The sequence below is a fragment of the Canis lupus genome, chromosome 24 (genome assembly GCF_011100685.1).
Source record: "Canis lupus familiaris isolate Mischka breed German Shepherd chromosome 24, alternate assembly UU_Cfam_GSD_1.0, whole genome shotgun sequence".
Classification (NCBI taxonomy): Eukaryota; Metazoa; Chordata; class Mammalia; order Carnivora; family Canidae; genus Canis; species Canis lupus.
In genome coordinates, this window is record NC_049245.1 from 20,820,384 (window position 1) to 20,844,762 (window position 24,379).

Genomic DNA, 24,379 nt, shown 5'->3' on the forward strand with positions numbered 1-24,379 from the left:
CCAATATTAATGCATTATTTTTTAAAAGATTTTATTTATTTATTTTTTAGAGAGAGAAAGAGAGTGATTGTGAGCAGGGTGGACGGGGGGAGGACTGGGAAGAGGGAGAGAGAGAATCCCCAGCAGACTCCTTGCTGAGCACAGAGCCCAACTCAGAGCTCGATCTCATGACCCTGAGATCATGACCCGAGCCAAAACCAAGAGTCAGATGCTCAGCGAACTGAGCCACCCAGGCGTCTCTCAATGCATTATTATTAGCTGAACTCCACAGTTTATTTTTATTTTTTTAAAAGATTTTATTTATTTGTTCACAAGAGACACACAGAGAGAGGCAGAGACACAGGCAGAGGGAGAAGCAGGCTCCATGCAGGGAGCCCGATGTGGGACTCGATCCCGGGATCCAGGATCATGCCCCGGGCTAAAGGCAGACGACGTTCAACTGCTGGACTACCCAGGGGTCCCAAGTCCACAGTTTATATTAGAGTTCACTCTTTATGTCATACTCTTCTGTAGGCTGTGACAATGCATAACATCCTGTATGCATCACTACGGTATCATACGGAAGTGTTCCACTGTCCTAAACATGCCTGTTGCTCCATCTACTCATCCCTCATCTCCTCCCCCCAAATCCTTGGCAACCACTGGTCTTTTTATTGTCTTTAGAATTTTGCCTTTTTGGAGGACGTGTGGGTGGCTCACCAGTTGAGCATCGTCTGCCTTCAGCCCAGGGTGGGATCCTGGAGTCCGGGGATCAAGTCCCACATCGAGCTCCCTGCATGGAGCCTGCTTCTCCCTCTGCCTGTCTCTGCCTCTCTCTCTGTGTCTCTCATGAATAAATAAATAAAATCTTAAAAAGAAGAATTTTGCCTTTTTTTTTTTGAATTTTGCCTTTTTAAGCACAGCGAGTATTTGCTTGGCTTTAATACACAGTGAATCTGCCAGGAAAGCGACCTCCACATACATTGGGAATAGGCCAGGTTGTTTTGGTTCCGAACTTTACCTAGAACTATGAAACATTTTGGACTGTCATGCAGTCTTGGTATTTGAGTTGCCAGAGCTCCTGATTCAGCCCCCAGAATCAAGGAGATTCCATCCTCAGCCATGTGATTTTTTTTAATGTATTGTGCCTGAATATTTACCTATTAATTTATTCTAAAATATTTTCTTTTTATTTTCTTTTATATTACAATCAGGGTATGATTTATTTAAAATTTTGTGTGTCCGTAGGTTATGTCATTTATGAATGCCATTTGAGAAAAGGAAAGCATTGCAACTGCTAAGAGGAAAACTAGCTCCCACAGGGGTCAGCCCAGGGTTCCTCTGCAGGACAGTCACGGGGTCAGGAGTGATGGCCCCTCAAAAGGCATCCTGCTGGGACACCTGGGTGGCTCAGCGATTGAGCACCTGCCTTTGGCTCAGGATGTGATCCCGAAGTCCCAGGATCGAGTCCACATCAGGCTTCTTGTGGGGAGCCTGCTTATGTCTCTGCTTCTCTCTCTCTGTGTCTCTCATGAATAAATAAAATCTTTAAAAAAAAAGAGAGAGAAAAAAGGCATCATGCTGCCTAAGCAACTTATCCAAGAATCAGTACATCTGCACGGTTCTCCTGCCAGGTGCTACACAATGTGTATGGCTACCCCACTTCACAGAGGGGAAGACTGAGGTTCAGACAGAATAAGTCCCCTGGATGGAGCTGGAAATTGAATCCAAACCAGTGCTCCCAACCACCCAGCATCCAGCCCTGGATTTCCTAGGCCTCCTGGAAAGACCATGTTGGGTGAACTGAGCATCTCCAGGCCTGAAGGCCCCAGGAAAGGGTGGAGAGCCATAGAGGGGAGTAGAGGGGTCAAGAGCACAGGTTCTGGCCTGGGTTCCAAAGTTGGTTGTGTCACGTGTGATCCTGAGGCAGACACTCCCCCCTCTCTGACACTCAGTGGTCTCATCTGTAAAATGGGTCACCAAAGTGCAGGAGGTACTGTCCCTTTCCATGTTACCAGTGTGGAAACTGGCTCATAGAGGGGAGGTGGCATACCCAATGCTAAACAGGGGGATGGGTGATGGGACAGTCCTTTAAGGAAAGGACACACTCCATTGCCCCGTAAGGTCCCCTAGGCTCCTTCAAAGCCCATTTTGAGATTCACAGGTCACTAGGCAAAGGGCAGGGATCACTTGCCATTCCTCAATCCATCTACCCTCATGTGACACTCACAGGGCAGAAGTGTCTGAAAGTCATCCGTAGGCCAGGACGGCTGGGGGGTGCTGTGCTCAGAAATGCTGCCTCAGTTTCCCTGCGCTGGACTCCAGCTGCAAAACAGATCCCAGGTTGATCCATTCTTCTCCATCTCTCCTACTGCTGTCACCCAAGTCTATGCCATAATCACCTCCTGTCTCCCTCCTCCTCGCTCCCGGTCCAGCAGCTAAGGAGATCTTTTATAAATGTAAAATCATGCTCCATTGTTTAAACCTTCAATGGCTCCCTATTGTTCTTGAGCTAAAAGCTTCTACATAGTGCCCAGGACCCACCTCTCTCATCTCACTGCACTTTCCCACCTGCCTTGTGTTCAGGCCACATTGGCCTCCTCCACGTGCCTTTAATGCATCTGCCATGTTCCTATCCTAGGACCTGTGCCCATGCTCTTCCTCCTCCTTGGTCAACCCATACACAGCCCCATCCTTGCCTTCACTGAGCAAACTTTTTCTCCCTTCCTCCCTTCCTCCACCAAGACAGGTTTTCCTTTCCATGCCACACTACCTGGCCCTCTCATCTTCCCTGGCAATAATCCCAGTTTGCAATGATAGATTGGTCTAATTATCTTCTCCCCACTTGATTGAGCTCCACCCCACCAGGGTCACTGACTTGTTTCCTGCTGTGTCCTGAGAACCTGGAGGTGTCTGCCCCAGAAGAGGTGATTGGGAAAGCCTGCTGAATGGCAGACTGCAGGCAGGAATGGCCACTCACAGGAGAGGGAATGGCTCATCTCCTCCACCAAGCAGACTAAGATATCCAAGACAACCTGAGGGGAACCCAGGGCGAGGGGGGAATGGAAGGCAGAGGGAATCCCAGGCACAGTTCATGTTGAGTATGAGCCTACACGTGCCAGACACTGTGCTCTGCACTGCAGACAGCGTCTACGGCTAGTGACAGAACAAGCTCTGAGCCACACTGCCTAGCTGTGCAAGCATAGGCAAGTCACTAAATCTCTCTGAACCTTGCTACCAAATGGGAGAGGTGGAGAAGTTACTGCTTTCCAGAAAACCCAAGCCTTAGGGCATGAGGACTTCATGGGCTGTTAAACCCCAGGGGAACTGGCAACTCTGGCTGCTATTGCTGCCACACGAATCACTCCAATATTTAGTGGCTTCACACAACTATTTTTTCCCTTGCTGTTGTGAGTCAGGAATTTGGGAGCAGAAGAGCTGAGCAGCTCTGGCTTTGTTGCAGTCAGATGTTGGCCAGGCCTGTGGTAATTTGAAGGCTCAATGGCTGCCTGTTGGCTGGGGACACTGACATGTCGCCTTTCTGCCATGGTGGTCCAGGGCAGTCAGCCTGTTACATTTGTTCATTACCTGCACCCATTCCAATATCTCAATTTCGAGCAGCCAGCTGGATGACAATTGCCTCCTAACTTTCCAGCTCACACTCTCTGGTACCCCAACTCCTGCAGTCCTTCAGTCCCACTGGGACCTCTGATCTATGGAGCCTACCATCTTTTCCCTCATGTCCTCTCTTCCCTCCTTGCCAGTTAAATGCATGGGCACCATCACTCCCACACACTGCACCCCCTTCCCTCCCCGAGGTGCCCTTGCCCCACTCTGGCTGAATGCCCACTGGTTAATGCCAACTCTCTATCCCTCTGTGTTTATTCCCCTGCAGTGGAATGTGGCTGGAGAATGTAGCGTGGAAGCTGCCGCAGGCACTGGTCTCACTGTACTTACATGATGGCTAGCCTCCGTGGAGTCTTCCAATGCTGCCTGACAATCAGTGGTTCCCTTGGTCACTCTGTCTCCCCAGACAATCCCTTCTCATCTCAAACGTCCTTCACCTTCTCCCCTATTCTCACGCTCAGCTGAGGCCCTTTCTTCCTAACGCATAGGGAAAATTATAGCATCAGAAAATACTTCCACGAGCATCCACTACCCTCACTGGTCCCCCAGTACTTTGCCTTCTTTTCTGTGACCATGGACAAACCATCTGTGCTCCAAGCCATGACCCAACCCTCTCCTGTGTCTGGATCCCAGTCTTTTCTCTCTTGTGCCATCATTATTTGTGATCTACTCAATCATTCTCATTCACTTACAAACATGCTAACACTTCTGCTGCTTTTTTTTTTTTTTTAATTTATGATAGTCAGAGAGAGAGAGAGAGAGAGAGAGGCAGAGACATAGGCAGAGGGAGAAGCAGGCTCCATGCACCAGGAGCCCGACGTGGGATTCGATCCCGGGTCTCCAGGATCGCGACCTGGGCCAAAGGCAGGCGCTAAACTGCTGCGCCACCCGGGTTCCCCACTTCTGCTTTTCAAGAACTTCTCTCAAACTCACTTTGTTCTCCACCTACCACCCCATCCTCAGTCCTACAGCAAAACACCTCACAAAGTTGTCTGTACCCACCACCTCAGTGTCTCTACTTGCCCTCCTTCCATTACAGAAAAGGTATAAAAATACTACAAAGAATGCTAAAATACCAATCACCCAGATTTTACCATTTTTGCTTTATCATTCTCTCTCCTTTCTCCTTTCCTCCTGAATTCTTTTACAGTAAGTTGCAGAAATGATTCCTGTTATTCCTAAAAATCGGTGTATATTCCTAAAAGAAAGGACATTCTCTTACAATAACCAAAGTCAAGGAATTTTTACATTGGTGTAATACTAACATCTCATCTGTAATGTTATTCCAATTTCCCCGATTGTCCTACTGATAGCTTTTATAGTAAGTGAAAACATTTTTTCCTGGTCCCAAATCTCACATTGCATTTAGTTCGTGTGTCTCTCTGGACTCCTTAGTCCAGAGCTGCTTCTCAGTGTGTCTTTCATGACCTCAACATTTTTTCTCAAAGATTTCATTTATTTATTTTGAGAGAGAAAGTGAGCAGGGAGAGGACCAGAGGGGGTAGGAGGGGAGGGAAAGAATCTCAAGCAGACTTCCCACTGAGTGCAGAGCCTAGCAATGCAGGGCTCCATCTCACGACCCTGAGATCATGACCTGAGCCAAAACCAAGAGTCGGATGCTTAACTGACTGAGCCACCCAAGCACCCCATGACCTCAACATTTTTGAAGAGTACAAGCCAATCATTCAGTAAAAAAGTCCCTCAGCTTGGCTCGTCTAATGTTTCCTCATGATCCCGTTAAGCATTTTTGGCAGAAATACCACTGAAGAGACGCTGTGTCCCCCTCGGTGCATCGTATCCGGAGGCACTTGATGTTGACTTATGCCATTACTAGTGACATTTACTGTGAGCACTTGATTGATGTGGTGTCTACTGGGTTTCTCCACTATAAAGTTACTATTTTACCCTTTGTAATTAATAAGTATCTTGTGAGCAGAGACTAGGACTGTGGAAATATCTTGCTCCTTGTCAAACTTGAACCCATGATTGTGACATTCCTTAATGACTGTCTCCTGAAATAATTATTCTAGGGGAGTTGCCAGATGGTGATTTTCTAATTCCTGTTCTCCTACATTTACTAGTTGACTTTCTACTCTTAAAAAGAGGTTTCTGGGGCACCTGGCTGACTCAGTTGGTAAAGCATGCAACTCTTGATCTTGGGGTTGTGAATTTGAATTTGAGTCCCACGTTGGGTGTAGAGATTACTTAAACATAAAATCTTAAAAAAAAAAAAAAAAAGATTCCCCTCCCTTCCTTCCTTTCTTTCTGTCTTTCTGTCTCCTCTGCTCTCTCTTAATCCCACTCCATTGGGCTCCCACCATTCTACCTAAACTCTTTCCTGTCTAAGTAACAATGACCTCCACTCTGCTAAATCAGCTCTCAGTTGTTGTCTTCCTTGTTTCCTCAGCAGCATTTAAGACAGGCCATCAATTCTCCCCGCCTTGGAATGTTTTCCTGACTTGGCTCTCAGATTGTATATCCCTGGCTGCTCGCTCTGAAGCTCCTTTGTTGGTTCCTTTCCCCTTAATGTTAGATGCCCTGAGGCTCAGTCCTCCATCCTCTTCTCTGTGTTCACTTCTTTGGAGATCTTTTTTTTTTTTTTTTTTAAGATTTTATGTATTTGTTCATGACAGACACAGACAGAGAGAGAGAGGCAGAGACACAGGCAGAGGGAGAAGCAGGCTCCAATGCGGGGAGCCTGATGTGGGACTTGATCCCCGGTCTCCAGGATCACACCCAGGGCTGAAGGCGGCGCTAAACCGCTGAGCCACCCGGGCTGCCCTTCTTTGGAGATCTTACCCAGTTTTATGGCTTTAAAAACCATTTCTAGGGACGCCTGGGTGGCTCAGTGACTGAGCGTCTGCCTTTGACTCAGGGCGTGATCTTGGGGTCCTGGGATCATGTCCCACATCGGGCTCCTACAGAGAGCCTACTTCTCCCTCTGCCTATGTCTCTGCCTCTGTGTGTGTGTGTGTGTGTCTCTCATGGATAAATAAATAAAATCTTTAAAAAATAATAAAAATCATTTCTACAATGAGGACTTCTGTGTTAGTCTACTTGGGCCACCAGAACAAGATACCACAGACTGAGTGGCTTAACAACAGAAGTTTATTTTTGATTTCTCCCAGTTCTGGAAGATCAAGGTGCCAGTAGGTTTGGTTTCTGGTGAGAACTCTCTTGCTGGCTGGCTGCCTTCTCCTTGTGTCTTCCTATGGCCTTTCCTCTGCACACTCAGAGACAGAGAGAGACAGAGACAGAGACAGAGACAGAGACAGAGAGAATGTGCTCTGAGGTTTCTCCCTCTCCTTACAAGGATACCAGTCCTACTGGATTAGGCTCCACCCTGATGGCCTCATTTAACCTTAATTACCTCCCTAAAGGCTTTGTCTCCAAATACAGTACATTGGGGGTTAGGGCTTCAACAAATAAATTTTGGGGAGGCACAATTCAGTCCGTAACAACTGTCAAAATTACATCTCCAGCCTGGACTCCTCTCCTGGGCTCAGATTCAGGCATGCAACTTCTAACTAGGCATTTCCACTTGGAGGTCTGATGGGTGCCTCAAATTGAACAAGCCTCAAATGGAGCTGCTAATTCTTCCCTCCTTTCCCTACCTGAAAAAGTTCTCCTAGAGCCTTCTTCATCTCAGTTGGTGGCAAATTCCTTCTTCTAATTCCTCTGACCCAAAGCCCTGGAATCACCATCAATTCCTTTCTATCTCAAAACTCCATCCCAACCTGTCCTTTTGGCTTTACTTACTTTCTTTCTCACTTTTTAAAAAATGTTTATAGCAGCTTTATTCATTATTGCCAAAACTTGGAAGCAACCAAAATATCCTTCGGTAAGTGAATAAGTAAATAAACTGTAGTACTTCCAGACAATTGGGTATTATTCAGTGCTGAAAGAAATAAGTTGTCAAACCATGAAAAGACATGGAAAAACCTTAAGCACATATGATTGAGTGAAAGAAGCCAATCTAAAAAAGGCCACATGCTTTATGATTCCAACTATGTAACTTTCTGGAAAGAGCAAGACAATATAAACAGTAAAAGGACCAGTGGTTGCCAGGGACTGGAGAGGAGAGAGGGATGAATAGGTAGAGGATTCTAAGGCAATGTAACAATTCTGGACAATGCTACAATCATGGATACATGTCATTATACTTATGTCACAAGCCATAGAATGTACAATACTAAGAATGAACCTTAATATAAACCTTGGACTTTGGGTGATGATGATGTGTCCCTGTAAGTTCACAGATTGTAACAAATGTACCACCTTATGTTGCTAAGGAAGAAGCTGTGCATGTGTGAGCCAGGGATGTGTGGGAACTCTCTACTTTCCTCTCAATGCTACTCTACCCCTAAAACACTTCTAAAAGGTAAATCTACTAAAAATGTGGACATGCATGCCTTTTCCCTCGGCTTCACTTTCAAAGAAGCCCAGAGCCTACCTTTGATTCAAACTATCACCATCTTCTGTCTGGATTGTGGCTGTGGCCTCTTACCTGGTCTCCCTGCTTCAGCCCTCTCTCCTGTTCCATTGATTCTACATCTCACTGCCAGGGAGATCCTATAGAAGTATGAAGCTGGGCCTGTCCTCCCTCTGGTCAAAACCCTTCAACACCTCACTAGGAGCAGAAGCCAGAGTCCCTACTGTGATGCACAAGGCTCTGTGTGATTCAGTCCCAGGGGGACTCTCCGAGGTCATCTTCCCTTTGCTTGCTCAGCTCAGCCACGCTATCTACTGGCCATCCATTCAACCCACCAGACACAAGTCCCCTCCACAGCCTTTGCCTATCCTGTTCCCTCTGCTTGGAACAATCTTCTCCCCATATGCCCTTGTGCCTCCCGGCCTCACTTCCAGCTGTTTGCTCAAAAACAACGTTCTTGGTGAGGCTTCCATTGATCACTTGTTTGAAACAGTACTGCAGCACTTCTCTCTCCCTTCCCTGCCTTATTTTCTCCACAGAGCACATCACCATCTGATGTGCCATATATCTCGCCACAGAACATGAGATCATGAAAGCGGGGACTCTGTTTTGTTCACAGTTACACCCCAGTAATAACCACTTGTGTCGATTACACCCTTGCTGTGTTGTGTGCCAGCATATTTTTAAGGGCTTTCCTGTGTTCAGTCATTTAATCCTGACAAGAGCCCTATGAAGTAGGTATATCAGTTAGCTATTTCTGAATAATAATGTTGTGTAACAAACCACCCCCAAAGTCTGTGGCTTACAGCAGCAAATATTGATTTTTTCCCTCTCTCATCTGCAGTCTTTTGGGTCTGGGCGGTCTCGGCTGGGTTCTTCGGGGCTTGGCTCCACATCAGGTCTGCTATATGTTTTTTCCACTCTTCTACACCAGCCTGTTTGATCTTGGGGATTTGGATAGAAGCTTTAGGTTCCCTAAACAGGCAGGCAACATACTCCTTCTAGCCTTTTAGCTTTCTGTCATTCAAAAGGGAGAGAGGTAATGAAAAGACACAATTTAAAGTTTAATACAAACTAAACACTGGGCACCCTGGGTGGTTCAGCAGTTTAGCACCGCCTTCGGCCCAGGGATCCAGTCCCACGTCGGGCTCCCTGCATGGAACCTGCTTCTCCCTTTGCCTGTGTCTCTACCTCTCTCTCTCTCTGGGTGTCTCATAAATAAGTGAATAAAACCTTTAAAAACAAACAAAAAACAATAAAAAAAAAACAAACTAAATAAAATAAAATAAAATAAAAAATAAAAAATAAACCAAACTAGTGGTTTGTTAAATACCATTATACCAAGACAAAAATACCAAGACACAAAACTTTCTTCACCCAGCCTTTCCTTCAGAAACTTAGACTGGGATGGTGTTTCAAAAGACGCAATGCACCAATGACATCCCCATCCTTATGGTAGAGGAGGAAACTCCCAGGAGGAATGTTGAAAACATGAGACCTCCTAAGGCCTAGGCTGGAGCTTACACATTGTCACTTTCATCCATATTTCACCAGCCAAAGCAAATCACCGGGCCAAGCTTAATACCAACGGAGTCAGGAGTATAACCAGTCCTGGCTGGAGGAGAACAGGACACAGTCACTCAATAGTAAATTTCATGCTACATCCTCTCTTCTTTTCTTTTTTCTTTCTTTTTTTTTTTTCTTTCTTTCTTTCTTTCTTTCTTTCTTTCTTTCTTCCTTTCTTTCTTTCTTTCTGAATGATTTTTTAAAAAGATTTTATTTATTTATTCATGAGAGACATGGAGAGGGAGGCAGAGACATAAGCAGAGGGAGAAGCAGATTCCCTGCAAGGATCCTGATGCAGGACTTGATCCCGGACCCCAGGATCATGCCCTGAGCTGAAGGCTGAGTCTCAACCCCTGAGCCACCAATGGATCCCTTTTCTAAGAGATTTTACTTATTTTTGAGAGAGAGAGAGAACTAATGGGAGGGAAAGGCAGAGAGAGAGGGACAAACAGACTCCCCACTGAGCGGGGAGCCTGATGCAGAACTCAATCCCAGGACCCTGGGATCATGACCTGAACTGAAGGCAGATGCTTAACTACTGAGCCACCCAGGTACCCCTCTTTCTTTTTAAACAGATGAGGAAACTAGGGCTCAGAGATATCAAATAAATTGTCTCAGATTATACTACTCGTAAATGACAGAGCTGGAATCCAACCAAGTTAGAGTCAAATTTACAAATATCGTGGACACCAGGCCAAGGGGTTTGGACTTTCCCTGAGGGCAATGAAATACCACTGAAAACTCTTGAGCAAGAAAGGAACATATTGGTTCATAAACTTTCCTCCAGTGGCAGTGTGTGTGCACCATGTATGAAAGCAGGAGAGAGAAGGGGCTCCCCTAGGTAGTTACAAAACTTCAAGCCAGAACTGATAAGGGCCTGGGCTGGAGCAGTGTCAAAAAGGGGCAAAAAACCCCACCACTAAACATGAAAGCCAAGTAGACGAAGACAGAGGTGAGAGATAACCTGAAGGACATTTTTAAAATGCTTTTTCTTTATGGAAGATTGAAAGAAAAAGTCGTGTTACCCAAAAATATTCATGCAAAAAAAATTTGCACAACGCAGACAGAAGTGTCTAAAGTAAAGATCCCTCCTCTTCCTCTCTTCTGAGATAAGCTCCATTAATAGTTTGTGGTAAATCCTTCCTGAACTGTGTCTAAAACCATATAACCCATATACATCTACCCATTTTTTTAAAAGATTTTTATGTATTTATTCATGAGAGATACAGAGAGAGAGGCAGAGACACAGGCAGAGAGAGAGGCAAAGGGAGAGAAGCAGGTTCCATGCAGGGACCCCAACGCGGGACCCGATCCCAGGTCTCCAGGATCACACCCTGGGCCGAAGGCAGGTGCCAAACCACTGAACCACCCAGGTGTCCCAGTCCATCTATTGTTAAATGTGTCTTTAAAATGTGTTTTTTTTTTTCATTTTATTTATTTATTCATGAGAAACACACAGAGAGAGGCAGAAACATAGGCAGAGGGATAAGCAGGCTCCCTACAGGGAGCTTGATGTGGGACTTGAGCGGAAAGCAGATGCTCAACCACTGAGCCACTCAGGCGTCCCTTAAAACATGTTCTGATCAAACTTTTGTTTTATCTGTTGCTTTTTGTCATATAACAGTATGACAGAGTCAGCTTTCCATGTCAGGACATTATATTGTCATCTTTTTTTTTTTTTTAAGATTGTATTTATTTATTCATGAGAGACACACAGAGAGAGGCAGAGACATAGGCAGAGGGAGAAGCAGTTCCTTGCAGGAAGCCTGATGTGGGACTTAATCCCAGATCTGGGGATCATGACCTAAGCCAAAGGCAGATACTCAACTGCTGAGCCACCCGGGTGTCTCTATTGTTATTTTTAACAGCTTTGCCACTGACTAGCTGTGTGACCCTGTACAGGTTACTTAACCTTTCTGAATCTTGAGTGTGCCTTATCTCTGAATCGGGATAAAAATGTAGTTGCCACACAGGGCTGTTATGAGGATTAAAAAAGCCCAAACAGGGATCCCTGGGTGGCGCAGCGGTTTGGCGCCTGCCTTTGGCCCAGGGTGCGATCCTGGAGACCCGGGATCGAATCCCACATCAGGCTCCCAGTGCATGGAGCCTGCTTCTCCCTCTGCCTGTGTCTCTGCCCCTCTCTCTCTCTTTGTGACTATCATAATAAATAAAAATTAAAAAAAAAAAAAAGCCCAAACATATAAGGCCCCCTGCATAGTGTCAGACCAATACTAAATACTCAAAAAATATTAGGTCTTGTTGTTAATAGCTCCATGTTTAGCTGCATGATAATTTATCTAACCCGTTCCAGGCACATGATGTGGTATGTTTGCAAAAACAGCCACAACAGTTCCGGCCATCCTGGCGCACACAACTCTGTGTGTGGTATGACTCCGATGTTTTTTTCTCATCAAGAGATGGAGTTGGTTTCTACTCTCCTTGAATCTGAGCTGGCCACATGACAGCCTTTGCTCAATAAAATGCAGTGAGAATGATGCTCTAGCACTTCTGAGCCTAGCCCTCAAGAGGCCTTGATGCTTTTGTTCTCTTCCTTTTGGAGGCCATCATGTGAGGAAGCCTGAGCTAGCTGCTGAAGAAGCAGCATGAAGAACCAAGGCACTTAAGCCCCAGGGAACTGGCAGACATGTAAACGAGGCCATCTAGGGCCAGCCAGCTTGCCAACATAGTCATTGACCACAAATGTGGGAGTGAGACCATGCACAGCAGAAGAGAACCAAGGCACTTAAGCCCCAGGGAACTGGCAGACATGTAAATGAGGCCGTCCAGGGCCAGCCAGCTTGCCAACATAGTCATTGACCACAAATGTGGGAGTGAGACCATGCACAGCAGAAGAGAACTGCCTTAGCTGAGACGTGTCCAAACTGCCAATCCACGCCAATATAAGCAAATAAGTAATTGTTGGTTTAAGCTACTCTGTTTTGGGGTGCTTTGTTAAGCAGCAATAGAAATCTGATACATTAGATTTGGCGCAGAGAGGATGACCTAAGCTGAAATGCAAGGTCTGTGTCACTGCATGTGACCTTGGTCGTGTCTCGTAATCTCTCTCTCTCTCTTTTTTTTTTAAGATTTTATTTATTTATGAGAGAGAGAGAGAGAGAGAGAGGCAGAGACACAGGCAGAGGGAGAAGCAGGCTCCATGCAGGGAGCCTGATGTGGGATTCGATCCCGGGACTCCAGGGTCACACCCTGGGCCGAAGGCGGCGCTAAACCACTGAGCCAAAAAACAAAACAAAACAAAACAAAAAAACACTGAGCCACCTGTGCTGCCCTCGTAATCTCTCTTAACCTCCGTTTCCTCATTTGTGCAATGGGACACTTTTAGTTCCTACTTCATTAGGCTGATGGATTAAATGAGATGACGAACATTCACTGTGAGGCACGGCCCTGCCCTCCTCTCCAACCAGATTTCCTATCTTCTCTCCTTGACTCACAGTGCTTCAGCCACCCTGGCCTCCTTCCTCAAACTTACCCAAGTCTTTCCTGCCACAGGACCTTTGTACTCAATGCTCCCTTCTCAGAGGGAATTTCTGAACTGCTCAAGCTAAAGTGCTCCCTCCTTTAGTCTTTTCTTTAGCTCCTTATCTTTTTTCTTTCAAGCATTTATTGCTACCTGAAATTATGCTGTTTATTCATTTGTTTACCCATGTATTATTTGTTTCTCACTTTAGAAAGGGAGCTCCAGGAAGAATTGGTGTCTGTCTTGCTTATACCCCAACCCCAGCACTTAGCACTGTGTCTGGCTCATAGCAAGTGATTAATAGCTGTGAACTGAATAAATGTGAACAAAGGAGCCAGGATAGCTGGCTCAACAAACAAACAAATAAACGTTTAAACAGGATCCAAGGGATCCCTGGGTGGTGCAGTGGTTTGGCGCCTGCCTTTGGCCCAGGGCGCGATCCTGGAGACCCGGGATCGAATCCCACTTCGGGCTCCCGGTGCATGGAGCCTGCTTCTCTCTCTGCCTGTGTCTCTGCCTCTCTCTCTCTCTCTGTGTGACTATCATAAATAAATAAATAAATAAATAAATAAATAAATAAATAAATAAATAAATAAACAGGATCCAAGAGTTAAGTGGAAGGTCAGTCATTTCCTTCATGAAAACCTTGGGATCATCTTGTCTAACTTCCTCAGTCCACAGGTGGGGAAACAGACCCAGAGAAGAGGATTGACTCACCTTGAAGCACCCAGAAAGTCATTACTATAGATTCCCAGCCCACTGGGGTCAAATGCTGCAGACCTGTCTGGCAGATGAAGCCCAAAAAAGGTCACAGCCACCTCCTTGAGGCCATTGCTGTATGGCTGCAGCTGTGGGCACCTCCATCCTACAGGGGGGGAGATTGTCTCTTTGGGAGCAGAGGTGCCAGTAAGCTGACAAACTGTGAAAGGAGGACTGAAGCGGGTGGGAAGGCCCATTCCTGGGCCAGGCAGCTATTCTGAGGCACCTCAGGGATCATAGCTGGTACCGAAATAACCCAGCCTCCTCACCCTTGTTGCAGTCCTCACACCTCTGCCCCACTGGAGGTGAGGCTAACACTTGAATTCCTCTCAGCAACACACCAGTTTTCAGCAGGGCCTGCGGAGAGGACAGTGATCGTCAGACTCAGCCCTGTCCACTGGGGGCTCACAGTCTGATGGAGGAGGCAGGCTAGGGACCAGACAGGCTGCTGAATTGATGGTACCTACGTCTGGGGAGGCTCAAGGGAGGGAAGAGCCCCAGAAGAAAAGACCTCTGAATTAATTCAGCAGACATACGGAAGTTAGCCAGTTCAGGGGGTGAGAGTATCAGGAGTAACCACCAGCGCAAGGGGAGGAGGCAACATAGATAAGCTCCAGGAATAGCTGGCAGTTTTACTGGGTAGAAGCATCAGAAATATGAAAGGGGAGGGGCAAAATAGGAGGCTAGGAACAGGGATGGGGGGTGGAGGGTGGCAAGTGAGCTGTCCAATTTATGTAAGATTTGGATGTCAAGAGAAGAACTTAGGCTATCTTTGGTGCACAAAGGAGAGCCCTGGAAGATTTTCATCCATGAGGACGCCATGACCGGGTCTGCAAGATAGAGAGTGCCCTGTGGTTGCTTTGGGGAGGTTGTCTGGGCCAGGCGAGGGGGGTGGGAGTGGGGGCAGACAGAAGGAAAAAAACACTCTATTCTAGATGGTTAGTTCTAAATAGGACTCCCGGAGGAGGCAGGAATTGGGTCTCGGTCTCTACAGGGCTTGGATCACTTCCTCGACTCCGGCGTCACACCACCCCGAGGGTTCAACTTTCGTTCGCTTCTCGCGAACTCAAAGTTTGCGCCGAGCAAATGTGCTGCTGGAACCCTAACCCTAGACGAGGGGTCCGAGCAAGAGACTACAACTCCCAAAATGCTTCGCTTTACAACCCCGGCGGGTTGCGCATGCTTTAAGGCGGCCGGCCGGGCTCGTCGACGGGTGGGACTCGTCAGCGGGTAAGTGCGGGAAACATAGAGACCGCCATCTTAGCTTGGGGCAAACCAATTGTACGCCTATGGGAGGTTCGTCCTCTCTGCCTCGTCAGTTCTTAATAGGCACCGAAAGAAAATGCGTTTAACCATTGCAAATCTCCTTGTGTTGCTTTCCACTGAGAATTTCTTCCATTCTGACCCCCGTCCGGGACCGCACCTGCATGCATACAGTAGCACATCCCAGCATGGCCGCGCTCAGCCGGATTCTGCTGGGGGCGGAGTCGGAAGCGGTCCCGCCCCGCCTCCTGGAAGGAAGGGGGTTTCCGCTTCCGGCAGCGGCGGCTGCAGCCTCGCTCTGGTCCCTGCGGCTGGCGGCCGAGCCGTGTGTCTCCTCCTCCGCCGCCGCCATATTGTCTGTGTGAGGAGAGGGGAGCGCGGCCGCCGCCGCTGCCGCTTCCACCACAGGTACGGTGGGAGCCGCTAGGCGAGGTCGTTGGGGTGTGGATATGGGCCCAGGATGGGACAACGGGGCGCGGTCTCCCCTCGCGCTCCCAGCAGACTCCCGAGCGGCCCGTCGCCTTCCCCTGCCCCCCCCCCCCCAACACACACCAGCCGAGGCCCCTGCAGCCCATCGGGAAGGCCTGGGGCCACCCTTCAGGACGGGGAGCGAGGCTCGGGGGGCAGAGGCTGATGTGAGGGTGGGAACTGGCTTTCGGGAGTCCCGCTTACTGCGGGGGGAGAGGACTGGACTGGGGCGGGGACTAGGGGGCAACTTGGAGGAGGGGGTCGCGGGAGGGGGAAGGGAGCCTGAGGGGTGGGGCCATAAGGGGATGCTGGGGGAGGGTGCCTAGGGGAGTGGTGCCTGCTGGGTAGGGTGGAGTGAACCCTCCGCGGAGCCGAGCGCTGGAGGGGGGCCTTCTAGGGGTCCCTTTGGGCCAGGCTGGGCTTCCCACCTGCAGACTGGGGCGCAAGGGGGGGGGAACCCCGGGCGAGGTCGCTGAGGAGAAAGGGGGAGGGGACCACGAAGTGGGGCAGAATGGGTGGAGTTGGAGTTACGGGTTAGTTGGGAGCCTGGGTGGAAGAGAAGTATGCAGAATGAAAGCTTGGCCCAGCGGTATACGTGTTAAGTTTGTGACCTTTTTGGAAGAGTACTTTTATTTTGTTTTGGGTGTTTTTTTTGTTTTTGTTGTTGTTTGTTATTTTGCAGCGTTGGAACGTTCCTAGTCTAGGCAGGTGATGGGTGGAGCTTCAGTAGTTTGTTTTTGGAAAGCAAAGTCAGGGTCGGAAGAAGTCGCTTCTTGACTATTGCTATCCTAGGAAAGGAAGAGTTCGGAAAAGAAGGTGGTAAATTAATTTGGAAACACTTGATTACCTTTCCACTGCTGAGTTCAATGAGAATGGGGGCATGGGGAGAGGACATGAAAACTGGAAAGGGAAGATTTTTCTGGGAGTTGGAAGACTGCGTTACATTTAGGGAGTGACGATACAGGCTAGAGGTAAAACAAAAAAAACAAAAAAACAAACAAGAGTGCCTGGGTTCTCAAATATCAGTGCCATTACTACTTAGCTGTGTGCCCTAATCTCTGTAAGCCTTGGTTTTCCTATCTGTAAAGTGGGGGCAAAATTTCCTAAATCGTACATTTATGGTGAGCAGGAAATAAGATAATTTGTGTCACACAGTTAATAATTTGCTTACCACAGTTCCTGACAGGTAGTGTTTGATAGATGAAGGGGACTAGCTGGTATACTTGGGCGTCCTCTGTTCTAGGTAAAATTTTTTGGTCAAGAATCTAACAAGCAAGACTTCAGAACACTTTCTTTGTAGTACTTGTTGCAGTTTTTTGTTTTGTTGTAAGTCAGTTGAATTAATTGGCTTGGTGAACCTTTGACTGAAAGACCAGGACCAATAACTCGATCTTCTTCCTTGTCCTTAAAAAAAAAAAAAACAAAAAAACAACTACCTGCTGTTTTATCTGAGCAGGTTTATCCTTCTGTGACTTTGAAATACCCAGCTTTCATGTGCCACTGGGGGAGGGCGCATGACTTTAAGAAAGAATGAAAAGATCTGAAGTTTGCTTAGCTTGATTTATCAACTGATTACAAAGTTAGGTTACCCTGGGGCAACTTTCTTTCCTTTTTTTTTTTTTTTTTTAAACAAACACGCACAGTTATGTTATCTTAATATGGAATAAAATAGAGAAGAGAAGCACACATTTAAGGGGAACATTGAGTTATTTCTGCGAAATGGGTTTATTGCCTTGTTGTTTGGGGATGAAACAAGTGGCATTTTTTCTATAGTGTATTTTTAGTCTCTTGTTGCCTAGCCACTGTTACAGGATGAGTCTTTGATTTTACCCTGAACAGACACCTTTACTTCACATACTCTTGGAGGAAAGAGAAATTTTTTTCAGGAACTGAGTTTAAAGCCCTTCATAGTGTTAGGGTTTGGGTTTGTATAGAATGCCACCCCTCCCAAAAAAGATGTCCATACTCTAATTCCCGGAATCTGTAAATATGTGACATGGTAAAAGGAACTTTGCAGATCTAAGTAGGGTTAAGAATCTTAAAATAGGAGGATTATTCTGCATTTCATGGGCAGGCCCAGTCTAATCATGTGAGGCCTTAACAGGAGAAAACTTTCTCCACCTGGGAGTCAAGAGAGCAGAAGGGTGAAATCTGAGATTCCAATCATGAGAGGGACTCCATTTACTGTTGCTAGCGGGGGCCACATGGAAAGCATGAGAAGGAATACGGGCAGCCTCTAGTAACAAAGACCAGCCCCAGCTGACAACCAGCAAGGAAATGGAGACCTCAGTCCTACAACCACAAGAAACTGAATTTGACCAACAACCTGAATGAACTTGGAAGTGGATTCTTCCCCAGTTTCCAGCAAGAATATACTTTGATTTTGGCCTTGTGAGACCCTAAGCAGAAGACCTAGCCACGCCTACCTAACTTGTGACCTACAGAAACTGTGAGATAATAAATTTCTATTGTTTTAAGCCACTCCTGTTTGTGGTAATTTGTTAACTGCAGCAGTAGACCACTATAAATTTTTGGTACCAGGAGTGGGGTACTGTTACCTAAAAATGTGAAAGTAGTTGAAGGCCAGAAAAATTTTGAGTATGATAGAAAACAGATTGTAGAAATATGGATGTTGACTGCTATTTAGGGCTCAAGTGGAAACAAAGTAGGCATTGGAAACTGGAGGAAAGAGGATCATTGTTACATAGTGGCAAATAAGTTTAGAATTGTATCCTATGGTTATGTGGAAAAGAAAACTGATGAATCTGGCTATCCAGCAAAGGAGATTTCCAAGCAAAGTGTTGAAGGTGTAGCCTGGCATATTTGTTTGACTAATGGATTGAACGAACCCCTGTGCAATTTATGTAAAGTATGAAGTCCTTTAGGGTTTTGTACTGTCAGAAACAATGTGGGCAGTCCAGGTGGGTCAGTGGTTTAGCACCACCTTCAGCCCAGGGTGTGATCCTGGAGATCCCAGGATCTAGTCCCACGTCAGGCTCCTTGCATGGAGCCTGCTTCTCCCTCTACCTATGTCTCTGCCTCTCTCTCTCTCTCTCTCCCTCTCTCTCGTAAATAAAAGCTTTAAAAAAGGGGGGGAGGAGGGGGAAAGTGTAACAATGCCAGCTTGGATTGAAAGATGCAGTGGAAAGTTAAAGAGGACTATTAAGACCCCCAAATTCTAGGCAGAAAATGGGCTGGTAAAACTCAAGTGTTGAGTATACTACTTTTCATTAAAAAAAGTGGGTGATTCAGGGTGGAACCAAGAGCCTAGAGAAATGGAGCTGAAAGCTACAGAGAATTTTCTGCTGACTTTGAAAAGGATTGGAGTTTGCCCAGATTTTGAAACTGCTTTGGACCAATAGATCTGGTTTTTCTTCCATTTTTCTTATTGGAACTGGAATGTCTATAACTATTGTCCTGTTCCTGTCCTACTCTTGTATTTTGGGAGCAGATAACTTTGTTTTCAGGAATTGTGCCCCATGGGTTGTACTTATGTATTATTCCCCAGAGCTTCATCTATGACCTGATTTAAATGATGAGGTTTGGGACTTTTTTTTTTTTTTTTTAAGATTTTATTTATTTATTAATGAGAGACACACACAGAGAGGCAGAGACGCAGAGGGAGAAGCAGGCTCCATGCACGGAGCCCAATGTGAGACTTGATCCTGGGACTCCAGGATCACACCCTGGGCTGAAGGCAGGTGCCAAACTGCTGAGCCACCCAGGGATCCCGGTTTGGGACTTTTTAATTGATGAGCTTTATGTGAGATTTTTGGATTTTGAATTGATGCTATAATGGATTTTGCATTTGGGAGAGATGTGAATCTCTGGATGTTGGAGTTGGCTGAGGTAGATACTCTGCCCCGCCCCCCTCCCCCAAGATGTCTATACCTTAATCCCTGGAATATGAATACGTTAACATTATGTGACAAAAGGGACTTTGCAAATGTAATTATGGTTTAAGTATCTTTTTTTAAAGATTTTATTTATTTATTTGAGAGTATGAGAGGGGTGAGGGGCTCTCGCTGAGCAAGGAACCCCATGTGGGGCTCGATCCTGGAACTCTGGGATCATGACCCGAGTAGAAGGCAGATGCTTAACTGACTGAGCCACCCAGGTTTCCCTTGGTTTAAGTATCTTATGATAGGAAGGTTATCCTGGATTTTTTTAGTGGGTCCAATCTGACATAACAGTAGAGAACTTTTTTCAGCTAGAGTCAGAGAGATGGGCAGAACAAGTCAGAGATTTGAAACATGAGAGGGACTCAACCTGCTGTTACTGGAAGGGACCTCATGGAAGGCATACGGGCAGCCCTGGTTGATAGCCAACAAGGAAATAAGGGTATCAGTCATACAACCAGAAGAAACTAAACTCGGCCAACAATCTACATGAGCTTGGAAATAGATTTCCATTGGAGTTTCCAACAAGGAACAGAACAAGGTGGACACTTTGATTTTTTTTTTTTTTTTTTATCTTGCAGGACCCTAAGCAGAAGACCTAGCCAAGGCCACCTAATTTCTGGCCTGTAGAAACTGGTAATTTGTTACAGCAACAATAGAAAACTAATAGAGGGGGTGAGAATTTGGGGGGGGGGGGGATTTTCTAGAGCACAAAAGTAGCAAGGATTATTTTGCAAAGTGATTTGGTCCTATGAGACTTCACAGAATGATTGTGTTGAGTGGAACCTGTCTTTTTTCCTTGGTATTTAACTATCCTGTTACTGTCCTTAAATGCAATTTGAATTGGCTAGATGACTAGCTTGGTAAAATGTAGATTCTAGAGCCCTGAGCCATTTTGGTAGGATTTCTATAAATTGGCGATTTTTCCATGCCGGTAATGTCCTGGATAAATGACATTTCTTCATTAATTTTTATTGATTAAATAAAGCAATGAGTTTATATGACAGCCTCTTAAAAGACTTATTCCAACTTTTTAGAGGAGATGGAAATGTGAATTTTTTGTGAATTGATAACCACCTATATACAGGTGAAATCTGTACTTTTACCACCTCCTACCTCAACCTAGAGTTGTTGTAAGGTCTTTTCTCCCTGTTGTTAATCATTTGAGGTTACAAGTCAGTTTTGGGAATTATAATTGCAGAATGGAGTTCTGGCTTTTAAGAAAGGTGGTTTTTGTTCTGCAGCAGTATCCTATTAGTCATACAATGTGGACTCTCAATTTTGGTGAGGGCTTTAGAGGTTGGAGGAAAGGAGTCTAATCCTTTTTGAGTTAGTTACCTGAATAGAAAAATGATTACAAAATTAGAACTGTTCAGGGTATGAAGGACTTCTGAGATTCTGTGTTTGACTTTAGGGGTTAGAATAAAGGAAATTGGGCCACATGAAGGTTAAGTGGCTCAACCAAATATCAGCCTTAGAGCTGGCCTAGAATCCTGGTCCAGACAGTGAAGATTATGGCTTTTGAAATATATTCCATGTGCACCCCTGCCTTGCCCTTTTTCTATATTTTACCTTGGACAGATTTTCTGTCTGTGCCTCACTTTCCTCATGGAGGCATTCACAAAATTGCAATAGTGGATATAAGACACTTAGCATGTTACCTACTGTATAAAGTGGCCCAGAGATAGAGGTTAACTGTTAAAAGTTTATGATAATTGTTTTGGCAACTGTATGACGACTTCTACATAATACAGTCAATTTGTATAAGTTTAGAAACCGACAACTGATATGACTTGGCATTGGATTAGGTGTAGTAAGGTAAGGTCTTCTCACACTTTAAGGTAATAAAAATGTTTGTGATATTTGATTTAAAATGAGAAACTGGGATCCCTGGGTGGCGCAGCGGTTTAGCACCTGCCTTTGGCCCAGGGTGCGATCCTGGAGACCCGGAATCGAATCCCACATCGGGCTCCTGGTGCATGGAGCCTGCTTCTCCCTCTGCCTATGTCTCTGCCTCTCTCTCTCTCTCTCTCTGTGTGACTACCATAAATAAATAAAAATTTTTTTAAAAAAATGAGAAACTGGTTGGGGCATCTGGCTTGCTCAGTCAGTGGAGCATGCAACTCTTGATCTTGGGGTTGTGAGTTTGAGCCCCACGTTAGGTGTAGGGATTACTTAAAAATGAAATCTTTAAAAAAAATAAATAAATAAAATAAATAAAAATGAAATCTTTTTTTTTTAAAGATTGATTTATTTAAAAAAAAAAGATTGATTTATTTATTCATGAGAGACAGAGAGAGAGGCAGAGACACAGGCAGAAGGAGAAGCAGGCCCCCATCAGAGCTAAAGGCAGCCGCCCAACCTGAGCCACCCAGGCATACCAAAAGATGAAATCTTTTAAAAAGAAATGAGAAAGGTTGATCCTTGGTCTATCACAATTCATTGGATGACCTGGGCCACGTTTGTTTCCCATGAGTATTAGTGTATTTGTACACCTAAATGTCTTTCATCTCCTAAGATAATTTCAAAAGTGGTATATCATTTAGTTTCTTAATAGAAATCTGGGCCAGCTAGCTTTTCAAACAAATTCCTTCAGCGTTAAGGAAAAGAAACTGCTGTCATTATAACAAAGGTATATTTACCTTGGGTTACAGATAATTGGTAATTTTTCTTAAATATTTGGTACATTCTGGGGTAGATTTCAGCAGACCTACTTGTTCACCAGACACACTTAAAAGTTTAAGGTGAGGGGATCCCTGGGTGGCGCAGTGGTTTAGCGCCTGCCTTTGGCCCAGGGCACGATCCTGGAGGCCCAGGATCGAATCCCACGTCGGGCTCCCGGTGCATGGAGCCTGCTTCTCCCTCTACCTATGTCTCTGCCTCTCTCTCTCTCTCTCTCTCTGACTATCATAAATAAATAAAAAATTTAAAAAAAAAAGTTTAAGGTGAAAATTCACAGTATCCTGCTAGGAGTGGCATTTCGTTGGTTTCTGCAAATCCAGTGTCTTTCAGCCTTAGATAAGAGAAGCCTACGTAGCAACAGTTGCTATGGTGGGCAAGCTTTTTTTACATTAGCAGTGATAGTGTTTTCTTGCATAGAAAATACTGGGTTATATGAAGTGAGGATTTTAGGGTTCAATACCAGGGTACACTTAGAATAATCTTTTATAATTTATATGTGTCATATCTTAACTTCCTTTATTTGGGCCACGTTTTTCTTTTTATACTTTCTGGTCTTGTGGATTTTTCTGACAGGTTTTTCTTAGCTGAAATGTTTTAATCTGCTTGGAAAAGTGAACACTTGTAATTTTTCTGAAGTTATGACTAATGCACTAATGGGCATTTCTCAATTTAGCTATCTCATTAATGTTCTATAAATTTTAAGAAAGCAACCCTGTTAAAAATGAATGGGTATATTATTTTCCTAAAAAATTGAATCATGTGGTATCAGAAGGTACAAAATAGCCATTTTAGGTTACTGAATTTACAACCAGTCAAAAGATGTTACTGGATCCTAAGTCTGGTAGGTGCTGTGCTAGGGATCTCTAGACTGTCCCTGTAGCCAAGCTTATAATTGAAAGACATTTTGTAATAATGTATATATCATTTCATAATTTAGTAGCTTTTTTTTTTAAGATTTTATTTATTCATGAGAGGCAGAGAGAGAGGCAGAGACACAGGCAGAGGGAGAGAAGCAAGCTCCACACAGAAGCCCCACGTGGGACTCCATCCCATCCTGGGACCCCAGGATCACATCCTGGGCCGGTGGCAGGTGCTAAACCACTGAGCCACCCAGGGATCCCCAATTTAGTAGCTTTCTGAGATGTTTTCTTATGAAAACTCCTATTGGCTTTGGATCTTAGGAATAGTTTCTGAAACAGCTACAGAAATCTGGGTTGAGAGATTGAGAATTTCTCATTATTAATGGAATTCTTTAACTGAGATTGCCAAAGGTGAGGGGAGGCAACAGGATAGTTGGGAAGAACTCCAACTTTGGGGTGAGGTGATCAAATTTGGAGGTTACTTAACCTCTTTCAAACCTGGGTTTTGCCATCTCCAATTGGGATAGCAACTACCATGGACAATTTCTTAACCTTCAGTTTCTTCATCTGTAAAACGGGGATATTGGTAGTATTTGCCTCAGAGTGTTCTTGTGAGGATTCTCTTTTTTTTAAGATTTTATTTATTTATTCATAGAGACAGAGAGAGAGAGGCGGAGACACAGGCAGAGGGAGAAGCAGGCATCATACAGAGAGCCTGACGTGGGACTCGATCCAGGGTCTCCAGGATCAAGCCCTGGGCTGCAGGCAGCGCTAAACCGCTGCGCCACCAGGTCTGCCCCTCTTGTGAGGATTAATAACTAAAGCACCAGCTGATGTTTTCTCAGGGTTACTGTGAAGATGAAAGGACTTATTTTATAAAATGCTGGGTACCTGACTAATATGAGTTCTTTCTCCTTGCTGTCAGTGGAGACATTGTGTTCATTGCTGTGCTGCTACTCTACTCTGTTTTCATTTTCTGCCAGGAGTTCTTATTTATTAATGAGGGCTTTTTTTTTTTTTTTTTTTTAATTCTTTTTTTTTTTTTTTTTTTTTATTTACTTATGATAGTCACAGAGAGAGAGAGAGGCAGAGACACAGGCAGAGGGAGAAGCAGGCTCCATGCAGCAGGAGCCCGACGTGGGATTCGATCCTGGGTCTCCAGGATCGCGCCCTGGGCCAAAGGCAGGCGCTAAACCGCTGCGCCACCCAGGGATCCCGTATTAATGAGGGCTTTTGACCGGTACTTCCGGTTTCCGGTGTGTCCTGCTGGGTGAGGTCCTAAATTGGTGCTGCCTAGGGGTGGGTTGGTATGTAAGTAAGTTACACCCCGTGTAGATTGCCTCAGTTGCTCAAGTACGCTGTATAT

General features: G+C 45.4%; 1 protein-coding gene and 1 long non-coding RNA gene across 3 annotated transcripts in view; one reads left to right on the plus strand and one right to left on the minus strand.

The window, feature by feature from the left end:
* Positions 1 to 907: 907 nt before the first annotated feature.
* Positions 908 to 8,281, minus strand: LOC111092158. Its single transcript, XR_005377369.1, has 5 exons — positions 8,114 to 8,281; positions 4,701 to 4,804; positions 3,937 to 4,083; positions 2,210 to 2,304; positions 908 to 1,525 (listed from the first exon to the last, which is right to left on the minus strand). It is a non-coding gene; the product is annotated as an uncharacterized LOC111092158 (long non-coding RNA).
* A 7,079-nt stretch (positions 8,282 to 15,360) lies between these two features.
* CSNK2A1 (casein kinase 2 alpha 1) overlaps positions 15,361 to 24,379 on the plus strand; it is a 59,435-nt gene continuing 50,416 nt past the window's right edge. The window contains exons 1-2 of one of the 2 annotated variants that reach the window (XM_038571889.1): positions 15,376 to 15,512; positions 17,767 to 18,021. The gene's annotated coding sequence lies outside the window, so the exon portion shown is untranslated. Of the gene's footprint in view, positions 15,513 to 17,766; positions 18,022 to 24,379 lie in introns of both variants that reach the window. The other variant, XM_038571888.1, reaches the window with a different exon arrangement.